General features: G+C 35.5%; 1 non-coding gene and 1 pseudogene across 1 annotated transcript; one reads left to right on the forward strand and one right to left on the reverse strand.

Annotated features, from left to right (window-relative positions):
* Window positions 1-3,701: 3,701 nt before the first annotated feature.
* On the reverse strand, window positions 3,702-3,808 carry LOC116662347. Its single transcript, XR_004318383.1, has one exon. It is a non-coding gene; the product is annotated as a U6 spliceosomal RNA (small nuclear RNA).
* Window positions 3,809-6,735: 2,927 nt separating this feature from the next.
* LOC116662322 lies at window positions 6,736-6,859 on the forward strand (annotated as a pseudogene).
* Window positions 6,860-12,332: the final 5,473 nt, after the last annotated feature.

Consider the following 12,332-nt stretch of genomic DNA (forward strand, 5'->3'; position numbering starts at 1 on the left):
GAAGATAGAAATTATCTCAAGCATCTTTACTGACCACAATGCCATGAAACTGGAAATCAACAACAGAGAAACAAAGGAGAAAAAAAGGAAAGCATGGAGATTAAACAATATGTTACTGAAAAAACAATGGATCAATGAGGAAATCAAAGCTGAAATTAAAAAATACCTTGAGACAAATGATAATGAAAGCACAACCACTCAAAACCTATGGGACACAGCAAAGGCAGTGCTAAGAGGGAAGTTTATAGCGATACAGGCCTTCCTCAAAAAAGAAGAACAATCTCAAATAAACAATTTAACCCACCACCTGAATGAATTAGAAAAGAAGAACAAAAAGCCCCAAAAAGCAGCAGAAGGAAGGAAATAATAAAGATCAGAGAGGAATTAAATACAATAGAGATTAACAAGACCATAGGAAAAATCAACCAAACCAAAAGCTGGTTTTTGAAAAAGTAAATAAAATCGACAAACCTCTGGCCAAACTCACAAAGAAGAAAAAAGAGAGAGCACAAATTAGCAAAATAAGAAAGGAAAATGGAGAAATTACAACAAACAAAATAGAAATACAGAATATCATACGAGAATATTATGAAAAACTATATGGAACCAAACTGGATAACCTGGAGGAGATGGACAAGTTTCTGGAAACATACTGTCCACCAAAACTGAATCAAGAAGAATCCGAACACTTGAACAATCCGATCACTAGAAAGGAAATAGAAATAGCAATTAAAAACCTCCCTACAAATAAAAGTCTAGGACCGGACGGCTTCACCAGGGAATTCTACCAAACATACAAAGAAGAACTCATACCAGTCCTTCTCAAACTCTTCCAGACGATTGAAAAGGAGGGATTACTCCCAAACTCATTCTATGAAGCCACCATCACCCTGATACCAAAACCAGGCAAAGACACTACAAAAAAAGAGAATTATAGGCCAATATCACTGATGAACATAGACGCCAAAATCCTCACCAAAATTTTAGCAAATAGAATCCAACAACACATAAAAAAGATTATACATCATGACCAAGTGGGGTTCATCCCAGGGACACAAGGCTGGTTCAACATACGCAAATCAATCAGTGTAATACATCACATCAACAAGAGAAAGGACAAAAACCACATGATCATCTCAATCGATGCAGAAAAAGCATTTGATAAAATTCAACACCCATTTATGATAAAAACTCTCGCCAAAGTGGGTATAGAGGGAACATATCTCAACATAATAAAAGCTATATATGACAAACCTACAGCCAGCATAGTACTCAATGGTGAAAAACTCAAAAGCTTCCCACTAAAATCTGGGACAAGACAAGGATGCCCACTATCACCACTCCTATTCAACATAGTCCTGGAAGTCCTAGCCACAGCAGTCAGGCAAGAGAAAGAAATAAAAGGGATCCAAATTGGAAAAGAAGAGGTAAAAGTGTCATTATATGCTGATGACATGTTACTATATATAGAAAACCCTAAAAGGTCCACACAAAAGCTACTAGAGCTGATTGAAGAATTCAGCAAGGTAGCAGGTTACAAAATTAACGTTCAAAAATCAGTTGCATTTCTTTACACTAACGATAAATCAACAGAAGAAGAAAGTAAAGAAACAATCCCCTTTAAAATAGCACCCAAAGTAATAAAATATCTGGGAATAAATCTAACCAAGGAGGTGAAAGAATTATACACAGAAAACTATAAACCATTGATGAAGGAAATTAAAGAAGACTTTAAAAAGTGGAAAGATATTCCATGCTCTTGGATTGGAAGAATCAATATTGTTAAAATGGTCACACTGCCCAAGGCAATCTACAGATTTAATGCAATCCCTATCCAATTACCCAGGACATATTTCACAGAACTAGAAAAAATCATAATAAAATTCATATGGAACCATCAAAGACCTAGAATTGCCAAAGCATTACTGAAGAGAAAGAAAGAGGCTGGAGGAATAACTCTCCCAGACTTCAGACAATACTATAGAGCTACAGTCATCAAGACAGCATGGTATTGGTACCAAAACAGACATATAGACCAATGGAACAGAATAGAGAGCCCAGAAATGAACCCACAAACTTTTGGTCAACTAATCTTTGACAAAGGAGGCAAGAATATACAATGGAATAAAGACAGTCTCTTCAGCAAATGGTGCTGGGAAAACTGGACAGCAGCATGTAAAACAATGAAGCTAGAACACTCCCTTACACCATATACAAAAATCAACTCAAAATCGTTCAAAGACTTAAACATAAGACAAGATACAATAAACCTCCTAGAGGAAAACATAGGCAAAACATTATCTGACATACATTTCAAAAATTTTCTCCTAGAAGAAATAAAAGCAAGAATAAGCAAATGGGACCTAATGAAACTTACAAGCTTCTGCACAGCAAAGGAAACCAGAAGTAAAACAAGAAGAAAACCTATGGAATGGGAGAAAATTTTTGCAAGTGAAACCAACAAAGGCTTGATCTCCAGAATATATAAGCAGCTCATATGACTCAATAAGAAAAAAATAAACAACCCAATCCAAAAATGGGCAGAAGACCTAAACAAGCAACTCTCCAAGGAAGACATACAAATGATCAAAAGGCACATGAAAAAATGCTCAATATCACTAATTATCAGAGAAATGCAAATCAAAACTACAATGAGGTATCACCTCACACCAGTCAGAATGGCCGTCATTCAAAAATCCACAAATGACAAATGCTGGAGAGGCTGTGGAGAAAGGGGAACCCTCCTACACTGCTGGTGGGAATGCAGTTTGGTGCAGCCACTATGGAAAACAGTGTGGAGATTCCTCAAAAGACTAGGAATAGACTTACCATATGACCCAGGAATCCCACTCCTGGGCTTGTATCCAGAAGGAAATCTACTTCAGGATGACACCTGCACCCCAATGTTCATAGCAGCACTATTTACAATAGCCAAGACATGGAGACAGCCTAAACGTCCATCAACAGGTGACTGGATAAAGAAGAGGTGGTATATTTATACAATGGAATACTACTCAGCCATAAAAACCGACAACATAATGCCATTTGCAGCAACATGGATGCTCCTGGAGAATGTCATTCTAAGTGAAGTAAGCCAGAAAGAGAAAGAAAAATACCATATGAGATCGCTCATATGTGGAATCTAAACAAACAAAAACAAAAACAAAAACAAACAAACAAACAAAAACAAAGCATAAATACAGGACAGAAATAGACTCACAGACAGAGAATACAGACTTGTGGTTACCAGGGGGGTGGAGGGTGGGAAGGGATAGACTGGGATTTCAAAATTGTAGATTAGACTACACTGTATAGCACAGGGAAATATACACAAAATGTTATGATAACTCACAGAGAAAAAAATGTGACAATGAGTGTGTATATGTCCATGAATAACTGAAAAATTGTGCTGAACACTGGAATTTGACACAACATTGTAAAATGATTATAAATCAATAAAAAATGTTAAAAAAACATTGTGTCAATTTCTGGTGTACAGCATAATAGTTTAGTCATACATATATATACATATATTCATTTTCATATTCTTTTTCATTATAGGTTACTACAAGATATTGAATATAGTTCCCTGTGCTCTACAGTATAAATTTGTTGTTTATCTATTTTATATGTAGTAGTTAGTATCTGCAAATCTCCAACTCCCAATTTATCCCTTCCCATCCCCTCCCCACCGGTTACCAAAAATTATGGAACACTTTGTGAATTTGCATGTTATCCTTGTGCTGAGACCATGCTAATCTTTTCTGTATCTTTCTAATTTTAGTATATGTGCTGCCAAAGCAAGCACAGTGATTTTAGATATAGTTTCTAGCCTACTTAAAAAGGCTGCCTAAAAAAGGGAACCATCTGAAATGATTGTGTAGAACTCTGTTGAATGATAAGCAATTGCCTGTGGCTGCTGAAAATGAACAGGACAGGCCAGCAAATGTATTATCTATGTGAAAGATACTTACCAGGGGAATGAAAAGAAATACTGTATTTTATGAAAATAATAGTGGGCTTGGGCTTCCACAGAATTGAGAAAACAGAGACCAATTCTTATTTCTTGTAGCTGATTTGGTTGGTTTTGACCCTGAAAAGCTTGAACCAATTCTGTGCAGATAGTGTTGAGCTTCTTACCTTAAGAGCTGCATTGTTCCCACTAGAGTTCAGCATTCTACATGGAGATTTCTACAACTGCCTTTAGGCCATGAAGCAGGTACAATCGTGCAGGGGGAAGGGAGAGCTAAGGAAAGGTTCATAATGTGAGAAGAGGTAACATAAAGGCCAGGGAGGGTGGAACTTCCTTGAGGAAAAAGTACCCAATGGATCTGAGTGAGTATGCTAAATATCTGGATGCGCAGATAAATAGATATTAAAAAAAGAACTATTTGCTAGAGCAACTTTTCTCTTTGAATCTTGGAAATGTCATCTTACATTTAAACTGGAATGTAATGATAACGTTGTATCATTTTTCTTTGGGGGCAGTGGGGAGGAAGAGGCCAGCTAAAGGACTCTGTGCAGAACTATTCTTATTTCTCATTTAAGGTAATAAAAACAAGAGAAAAGCAAAGTTTGATTCTAAAAGTTCAAATAAAATTTATAAGAGGCAAAATAAATAAAAGAGTATTTTTTTTCAGTGCCTTAAAAATATCACTAAGTACCCTTCAGCAAAGGCTCTTTAGGCAAATTAAGATAATTAAGGGAGCTTCCTAACCAAATACAAAGCACATGCCTTATCTTGTAGCCAAAAGAAACCCCTGAAAGGTCTGACTTACAGGCTGAGGGCTTCAGGAGGCAGTCCCACAGAGATCCACAGGCAGAGAGCTTTTGTTCCTTAAACCAGGAATTGTCAACATTTTTCTGTAAAAATCCAGACAGTAAATATTTTAGATTTTGTAGAACATACGTTCTCCATCCTAACTATTCACCTCTCCCATTGTAGCATGAAAGCAGCCATAGACATCACCAAATATGCAACCAAATAAGTGTGGCTGTGATCCAATAAAACTTTATTTACAAAAATAGGCTTTGGTGAGATTTGGCCCCGCCTGTAGCTGGGTGAGTTTTGCCTTAAATCAAAGGCCTGGGGATAATTTGCTGTGAAGAGGTAAGGATACATTCAGCATATAACCCCGTTATGCCTTTTTACAGGAGCAAACGAACCTTTCCTTAGCTCTCCCTTCCCCCTGCACCCTTGTACTTGCTTCATGGCCTAAAGGCAGTTGTAGAAATCTCCATGTAGAATGCTGAACTCTAGTGGGAACAATGCAGCTCTTAAAAAAAAAAAAGTGCCACTTTTGAGTTTTCCCTGAGGGTGCCAAATTACATGAAAGATAAAGGACATGCTAATTGTCTTTGCTGGAAAACCAAACTCATTTCTTTGTAACTGACTCAAGTTGGCATTCCACTCAACATCAGTTGAGCTTCAGGGGCCTTCATGAGCTTCTACAAAAAAATTGGATTCAGAGATGCTTCTGAATGCTGTTATTGGAACCCGGCCTATCCGCCCTTCACTTGCAGCTGACCTTGAAATGTGATGTCATGAGAAGAACATGAGCCAAGATCTCAGTTTTAAAACATAGTAGCTGTGTGGCTTGGCTATTTTGCCTTTAACCTGTCTATATCCAGTTTCCTCATTTGTAAAATGGGAAAATTATCATACCCATTTCACAGGATTATTATGAAGATTAAATAAGATGAAATATATGAAACATATAGAGCTCAGTACATATATTTAGATATTTATTATATATGTAGTCTAATAAAATACGTAGAAAAATCTAGTGATTTTTCTAGACTTGAACACATGGAAGGATTGCATTGTAGGGATAGTCCTAGTGATGATTTTCTCACCTTTTTTCAGTCTATAGTTAGATTAGTGGTAACCGAAAGGCCTGATAGATTTATATATATTTCTATCTCAGAGGTCTGTTTTATTCGATTCTTGCTTATCTTTGTAACCATGGCAATGGCTCATCTACCATTTGCAGTCTGAAGTGTGATACAAAAGTATAGAGAATTGACGTCGTCTTCTTTCTTCTTTACTGGTATGATGATTACCATGGGTCTGTAATATGTAAGCACAGGCACAAGATGTTGATAAAGTCAAGCTCTACTTAGTCAGCTTTTCCTTGTGCTACTGCCATAAGTGACACTCCAGACCCCAGCCACAGCTGCCTGAGAGACATCTGTGACTGTCCCAGAGGAGGTTGAACATGAGTATCCTGCTGGACCATCACAGACAAACTTCAAGAAAGGCATACACATGCTCAAAGTATTAATAAATGACCATCTGGATTTGTTGACCATTTGAGTCCCTGTCAACTCTTAGTAGCTCAGTCCTGTTAAATATGCTGAGTTGATTAGCACTGCTTTTGCTCAAGAACACTCCCTTTTTGTTTTTTTATGTGATACTCTCCTGCCTAGGTAACAAGGTAATTTTCAAAGATGACATTACAGTTGCATGCTTCTTGCACATAGAATGTGTGTTTCTTCAAATGTCAGAATAAGATTAAGTAGTGATGTTTATCATGCTGCAAGAAATTTTGTCAAGTGAAACTAGGCAAGTCAGATTTTTAAAAAGTTAGAAGCTACACAGTTAATTCAGGTTATCAAAGTTTGTGCAACAATGATGGAAGTAATACATTGCTGTATTAAAATAATCCATTCACAATTTTTTCTTATTCAAGTGGACTTTACATCATCTTTTTCTTTTGTGTCAACTTTTAATGTATCTTTGTGCTGTGGCAATATCACAGCTCATGAAGTTTATCTGAGGCACAATTACTGCTGATTGAAACTTTTAGAGTAATGATTTTTTCCACACAATGTTAATTATTTCTATAATATAATTATGCATTTTGATTTAGGAATTTTAATGAATATTTGAAGGAGAGATGTGACTGGGAAGTTCATTAGCCGTGTGGTGTTCAAGGCCTTTTCAGAGGAGGCAGAGACTGAACATAACAGTTAAAAGAACACCAGTCTCAGAGAAAGGACATGTGGGCTCTGTCACCTGGGGTCTGTTTTCCCAGGCTTCCTTCACTAAATCTTTCTAGACTTCCATTTTCTATCTGACAAATAGGGAAAATAATACTTGCCCTTTATTCCTCATAGACTTGGATTTTCAGAGGCAGTTACAATTTCAAATATTCTAACTCCTTGACAGGACATTTGTCTTAATTTCTGGCTCACAAAGCCCAGTTACGTTAAGTGTATGTTGCATAACTAAGGTCGCAGGGAACTAGAAGCTACAATTCAGCCTGGCTTTTATGTGTCTCGTTTTATGTACAATTACTGTTCTCTTTGTCTTTATGGCTTTTAGACTCAAGATAAAAGCTCCAAAGCAGAGAGTTGAAAAAGCAGCCATTCACATCTCTGAGTAACCTTATTTTGTCATTTCTTTTGCAGGTTTTCTGAGAAATATGACAATTTTTAACTCTTACAGAGACTGAAAGTGTGGTTGAGGGAATCACAGACATCAGTTTCAAGTTGAAAAGGCCAATCCCTTGCTTTCATGTAAGACAATAGAAGTCCTGACACAGTTCATTCCCAACTGTCCATTCTGCATCCTTTGTGGAGGAAGTAGAATCAGTAGAAGAAAATGGAGTAGGGAATTATTGGAAGAGATGGCCAAAGGATAGGGAAAGTGGCCAGCTGGTCAGTATTAGGGTTCACACAGGTGTATTAGCGAAAAATAGAAAAGCTGTGTCTCCCATGGGGATACAGACTCTGGAAGCAGGAACCAAAAAGGAACTGGGGTTCATATGAAGTATTAAGGGGGACAAAGTAAAAGCCTGTTTGGAGAGACAATGATGCAGCTACTACCTATTGATTTAATTAAGAAAAACCCCTTTGAAATATAACGCAACAGGCTTTAATCTCTAGGAATGCATTTCTGAAACACAGCCTGACATCAAGGCAATGCTTATTCCAACAAAACTTCCTGAGTTTCAGTGGCTACAAAACTTTATAGGCTTCAATAGCTGTAGTATAACAATGGTTATGTTAGAATGAGGTAAAGCAGGACGATTAAAAAAAGGAAATGAGTAGAGTCAAGTGGAGGCTGAAAGAAATATATTAAAGGTCATTGAGGATTACACTTAGAAAATTAGGACTAATTATAAATGCAGGGAAACTATATTGGTGAACAGAAGTAAGTAGTAGTTTCTCATCTGAACAAAGGTGTCCTTCTGACTAGGAAAAGTTCTTCGTGGTGGTAACATTATCAAATGATACTTTGATATACCCCAGAATACCCCAGCAATGAAGATATGGTAGTTCATCAATGACTTGATTATACTTTTCTTTTATTTCTTATCAGCTGGATGATCATTTGTTTATTCAACAAACATACTACATTTATTTTTGTACATTTGATATAATATAAAAGTAGAGACGAATAAGACACAGTCACTTGCCCTTGAACTTTTCAGCCACATACACATATAAAGTTGCAATTCACTTAGAAGACATTTTATTTTTGAAAATAGACCCCCCCAAAAAGATGACTAAGTTAAAAATAATGAGGAGGCTGTCTTTGACACTTTTGTCAGATAGTTATCTCGGAAACTCTGCGTTTTAAAAACTCATATTACTTTTTCTATCTTTGTGGAAGATAGAGACAATACTTCATATGATTTTCCATTAAAAAACCTGAAGTTTACTCTGGGTGTGCTTTGTTGCATGAATCTCTTGGGTACAAAATATTTTGCTTTTTGTAATAATGGTTGTTTACCTTGCTGTAAGCTAAAAGATCTGCTTGAATGATTTTTCATTCATTGTGTGTTTCTATACACCTTCAATTTGTAATGAGAAATGAATCATAATGCTTATATCATACCAAAATTGACAGCATTGGCAATCTGATTAATATACAGTAGATTATTTCCATTGGCAAAGCAAATAGAACAATAGAATCGGAAAGCTAGAAGGAAATTCAAAATGTTATCAAGTCACTCTAGCTAAAGTCCACACCTATTCAAAACAATGGATGAATCTCTAACCATTTTAAGAATATTCAATACAAAATGTCCTACAATTCCTTTTGTTATCTTTGCCTGACATTTGTTGCTGACTTCATCAATTATGTAACTAAGTAATACATACAGACTCAAATGTTTTTCTCTCATATTACAACGGTACATGTGTTTAAGTAAATGGGATAAAGTAGTGTGCTAACAGGCAGCATTTCCTCATTATTGAAGATGATTTTAGAATTTTCAACTGTAAAGAGATTCAACCCTCCTCCTCAACAATCTAGGGTGATTATTCTTTTTACTTAATAACCACCAGTTAGCTTCAAGAAATCATGCTGTAACAATAGCTACTCAGTAAGGCTTTTATGCCAATTCACTGTGGCAGAGTCATCATAATCACATTATCTATTGCAGAATAAAGAGCACCAAGATCAAACCACAAAGCAAAAAGTATAATCAGAAATTGGCCAAAATACCAGGTTATTGAGAAGAGAAGTTAGAAATCAAGGTATAGTAAGCAGGAAATAAGAATATTAGATGCAGATTCCCAAACTGAAGTTAAGACAGGCAGGAATCCTAAACTGGGAGGAAAAAGAACTAGAGAAGCAAATTGTCAACATAGAAAATAAAGTCTGTGAAGGTGCCGGTAGAGGTGGTTTTGATGGAAGTGACGTTATTTCCTCTGTCTTGACCTTGCATTTCAGACTAACTCAGCATACTCAAACAGACTTAACTATCCATCTTCCCTGCATAGTTCAAGCAGAATCCAAAGTGACAAGACCTCCTACTTGCCTGATCAAAGAATCGGCAAGCTTATCCATGTGACACATATACATTTGCTATCACCTAATTTGGTGAAATACAAAGTCTAGTATGATTGACACTGGTATCTAGATATAAGCAAGGTTATTTCTATGCTATGTCAGATAGAAGAATAATTATTTTAAGTGAATTAATTTCTAGGAGTTCTTCCAACTATATGTAATTTTGATATTATGTAATCTAGGTACCTGAATTATATCCTGAGGCCTATAATCTGGTAAATCAAATATAATTTAGTGTATAACAGTAGTGAGGATTAAAATGTTTATAAAAGAAATCAGAAAGGTGATACCTAGGCCATTTCTAAATTGGTGTCAGAAATGTTAAAAAAAAAAAAAAAAGAGGTGTAGCTCAGTAGTAGAGCACATGCTTAGCATGGATGGGGTCCTGGGCTCAATCCCCAGTACCTCCATTTAAATAAATAAATAAATCTAATTACTGCCCCTTCAAAAAAGAAGTGTTAAAAAGGAAAATTCAGTTAATCAGTGAATTAAAGACCCACACCCAAAAGATACATGTTGACACTTAAGCCTTAAAAATATATAGGCTTTTTGCTAAATATTCACTTTTGTCTATAAACGAATTTTAGTAAATTAACTTCTGAAGCAAGATTAAGATAGTCATTGCCTTGGTGTTTCTAAAGATTTTAAATAAATACCTTTTCTTTCCATCACAAGAATGCCAGTATATATGCAGAAATAACTACTGATGTGTTTTCCTTCTATTAAGGGTTAAGCCAATAATTTTATTCATACAACATTTGGGATTAATGGATACGTATAAACCTTGTTTGGTAAAAGTTGCCAAAAAGGTAGATTAGTTTTGAATGGCTTAATGTCACCTTAATGTGTCATTTTTAGACTCTTAATCTTCTTATTCATTTGTAATTTTTTTGTCCAGTGGGAAGATTAGTATACTATGAAAATAAAACGAAGTCAGATGGTCTGTGTTGTGTTTTTATATTTTCTCACTTATTAGCATTGTGACTCTGGATAAGTCAACTAACTGTTCAGAGCTTCAGTTTACTCATTTATTAAATGGAAATAATAAAAAAGTATCAATTTGTGTGTCAAATGGAGATGATGATGATGATGATGATGATGGTAACAATGATAGAAAGCTTTTTGCAGATTTAAAGTGATAGTATTGTTGCTCTTTTATTCTTGGGTGTTTAAAGTGAAGAGTTTCCTTCTTCTACTAGTGTGTTAATGTGGCAAATATTGACTGAGAGAGGGGAATTAATTATTAGAGACTAGTATAAGGCATCATGCCAGTTTCTATATGATACACATAATTCCATAGACAAAAAGGTAAATGTAATATATCAGAGTATTTTCTGGGCTACCTGGATATCAGATGAAAATACAACTTAAGTGGGTCTATAACTGGTTGAATGCTAGATCTAAAGAAAGCTAATTAAAGAGCTGATATTAACTTAGAGAAGTTTCTTTCAAGATGACTCTATTATTGTTTCTATTCCATGCAGTTTTTATCAATGATTTGGATAGGGATATTAATGACATGATAATAAAATATGTGAAGGATCTCAAGAAGTCATGAGACTCTGGAACAATTGATTGAAACTAAAAATTTTGAAAAGCTCTTCAATTTGTTTCTCAGTTATAACTATTCAAGTATAGGATGAGTATGACATAGCTAAGAGTGGCAGGCATGAAAGATCTGGGGGTTTTTGAATTTGAATTTACTATAGATACTGAGTAATGTGGTAGGTAAGGAAAGCTAAAATGAAGGACCTAAGAACATCAAAGTTACTTGAAGCCCAGGTACACTTCAGGGGAATAGTGTAGCAGGGTTACCTTTCCACTACATAATATTGCAAACGAATGAAGACTAACTCTGCTGCTTTTTGCTGTCCTTTCTCTCTCCCCATATTTCTTCATTGGGGTTGACAGAGAAACCAGCATAAGACTCAGGAGAAGTCTGAAACAGTCACACACAAGCTTAATAAAAGTCAGAAAATATGGTCATCTCTATTATGTAAGGGTGTATAATATATATTAGTAAAGTTTCAGTTCCTTGATTTGAGCATTACATTTCATCAGATTATGTGATTTTATTATGTAAGCAACTGGTATGTGCTAAGAAACAAAAACAAATATCAGGCTCATGTAATTCTGAGAAGAAAGACTCAATTGCTTTCTCCTCATCCTAAAATAGACCCTAGTAATTGTTGATTTTACCTTGCCTTCTGTATTAGGCAGGGTTCTCCAGAGAAATGTCTATTTTTATAAGATAATATACTGATTCTATACTAAGCTATATAGTAGATAAGGATTTTCTAACATAAAAACTATGTAGTTTGTAATACCACTGAAATAATCATGTTACTTGCTTTGGAATTAGGCTGTCTAAATGAAAACACAAGTCATTTTACATGATCTGACATAAATTAACCCCAGGGGAAATCTTTTCAAGTGGAATTTTCAGGATTCTTTGAACTGACTCTTGTAAATTCTTAGGGGAGAAGAAATAAATGAGCAATTTACCTATGGAAGAATTATTTAATTA

Source organism: Camelus ferus, chromosome X (assembly GCF_009834535.1).
Source record: "Camelus ferus isolate YT-003-E chromosome X, BCGSAC_Cfer_1.0, whole genome shotgun sequence".
Taxonomy (NCBI): domain Eukaryota; kingdom Metazoa; phylum Chordata; class Mammalia; order Artiodactyla; family Camelidae; genus Camelus; species Camelus ferus.